This window comes from Solanum pennellii, chromosome 3 (assembly GCF_001406875.1).
Source record: "Solanum pennellii chromosome 3, SPENNV200".
Lineage (NCBI taxonomy): Eukaryota > Viridiplantae > Streptophyta > Magnoliopsida > Solanales > Solanaceae > Solanum > Solanum pennellii.
In genome coordinates this window covers 56839603-56842533 of record NC_028639.1, presented here as the reverse complement: position 1 = coordinate 56842533, position 2931 = coordinate 56839603, and positions in this window count along the sequence as shown.

Here is a 2931-nt window from a genome sequence, read left to right as displayed (position 1 = left end):
GTATAAAACAAGAAAGAGAAAGAAACTTGGGCAGAGAACTGTATAAAAACGAAGTGTATAAAACGAATTGTATTATTATAAGTGTATAGAAAGATTATATACAATTTGAATTTGTATAAAATGAGAAAGAGAGAAAGACAAAAGAGACTTGACAAAGAATATACAATTGAATCGAATTGTATAAAATGAGAAAGAGAAAAATTAGATACAATTTGAAAATTTTATAAAACGAGAAAGAGAGAAAGGCAAAAGAAACTGGGTAGGGGAGTATTTTTATTGTATAATTATAAGTGTATAGGACGAAAATATATGTACTTGCATGTGTATATACAATTTTCTCACACTTTATACAAACAGAAACACAATTTATACATTTCTCTTCTGTTTGTATAAGTGAGAAAGGCGAGGGTGGCGAGCGAGATTTGGGAGAGTGGCGAGCGAGATCTGGAAAAGGTGAGAGAGGAAAACAAAAATATATGCATTTATACAATTTTCTCTGCTTTATACAATTAGAAACAATTTTTATACACTTGTGTTTGTATAAAAAGTGAGGAAGCGAGCGAGAGAATGGAGGAGAGTGGCGAGCGAGATATTTGGGAGAGAGGCGCCTGACAATTTTTTGCAAACGTTTGCTATGGAGCACAATTAAATCAAATCTTAGCTACTCCATTTATTTTAGGTTATTAGTTTGCTATTATATATAACTTTCCCATTAATCTAATATCTTTTTTTTAAAAAAAAATTACTTAGCGTGAAATACACATGCAACGAACTAGTATTTATATGAAAGAAAACCCTAGGCCCGCCTATGTGGTCTCACTACAAACCAGGATTCCCTTTTAACTTATTTATTTTCAAAATTAATCTTTCATTTCATGAAAAGTTGCGACTTTTACAAAGAGTTGCCACTTTTACTAAGAGTTGCAACTTTTATGAAGAGTTGTAACTTTAATGAAGAGTTGAGACTTTTATGAAGAGTTGTGACTTTTATAAAAAAAAATGTGACTTTTATGAAATATTGTGACTTGTCCAAAGAGTTTTGACCTTCCCGATAAGGTACAATGCGCATTTATTCACGCTATCCTTACTGTCTATAAATTGGGGGATTTTCTCTCATTTTAACACAAGGAAAATTCTAAACTTCTTCCTCTTCTGCACAATAAAATATTTGTGCACTTTGCTTCTATTGAGTGACTCACTGACACCATTGTTTATGTATCAACACAAAGGTGAATAGAATTGTTCTGCCGCGAGAGGATCTATTACTTTAAACCTCCGGTACTAGAATGAAATAATTTTCTTGACAATATGCATTCAATGAAATATAATTAAATTGTATGTTTTTAACCGTCATTAATTTATGCTTATTTTATTAATTTTTGTTTTTGAGTATATGTTTTAAACTTTGTTGTTTATGTTTATGCTTTTGATCATTATGTTGAAGTAAAGATATGTTAATCAAGAGTTTAATGTAATCATTAGACTATTGGTGTCATGTAAATTAAAATTCTTAAACTTGTGAAATAAATTACTTTGATCTTTATAAGTTTTCAGTGGTTAAAAAATCCATGAGATGTCAAAGAAGGGACTTTGAGTGTTCAAAAGTTATGATGACTCCACACTACCTTGGAGTTTTATTTATTCAACTTACTATCTTATCGAACATTCAATTGATTAGTGACATCCAAAAAATTAAGGAATGTAGTAGGATAGTATGTACTGTAATCAACCTTAATCAAATATTTGGGGCTCAAATATTGGGTTGTAGTCAATGAATTACCCCTCAAAGTAAGATGAATCTTTATAAATCAAATATTAAAGAAATAATTATCTTCTTATAAACATTAGATTAAAAGTCCCAAAAAATAAAGTTTTGACCATATTGATCGAAACATAAACAACAAAATATGTCTTTTGTCTATCAAAGTAGTGTCATCGACTACGTATGATTTTGAATAAGGGACTTGTCAAGACATCATTTAGTCAAAATTATTTGAGAGAAATCTGTTATATCATTTTATCCAAGAGATGTGTTTTTATAATTTAATAAACTTATCAAATGCACAACTTATTATATAAGATGTATAATATTTAGATTTTGTATATAGAGACCTTGAATAGGAGAAAAACTCTCGCAGTAGATGAATAAAAAAATTGTACCACTTTTTAAAAATACAAATATAGAATATGAAATAATAACATATCTTTTCGAAAGACTTTGGTGATGAACAACTATAATAAAATGAGAAATTAATTTAAAAAATTCATAAAAACTTAAAATCAAATCTTTTTCGTTTTCATATTAAAAAACATTTTATATCTTCTTTGAATAAAATATTCTTGAAAATTTATCATAGGGTTATATCCTCTCGAAAATACTTATGTTATCAAATGTTTAAAATTAAATTATTGACTTAGTTCACCACCGCATAAAATACGAACAATTTACCTTTACCTAGTTATATCTAGATTGTAAATTGACAAGCACATTCGAATGGAACGTGTAACATTTTTTTAATCAAGTTTTCCATTCGTTTTAACTTCTCTAATATTTGACTTGAGGAGCAATAATAGATGATAATTCTGGTATATCATTAGTTTAATATAATAAATCCAAAATTTTAAAATTACTCATTTAGAGTGTGTTTGGTATGAAGGAAAACATTTTCCAGAAAATGTTTTCCAATTTTCCCATGTTTGGTTGGGACAAAAGTTTTGGAAAATGTTTTCCAAATCAACTCATTTTCCTCAAAATTAAGGAAAATGACTTCCCTTCAAAAATTAAAGAAAACATTTTCCATAGCTCTCATCCAATTTCAAATTACATTTTTTTTTTTGGAAAAATATCAATTTAAAAAAATATTTTCAATTTCAAAATTTTTATTTTTTCACATGATCCTTGACCTTCCCCCCACCGGCCAGCCCCCCCCC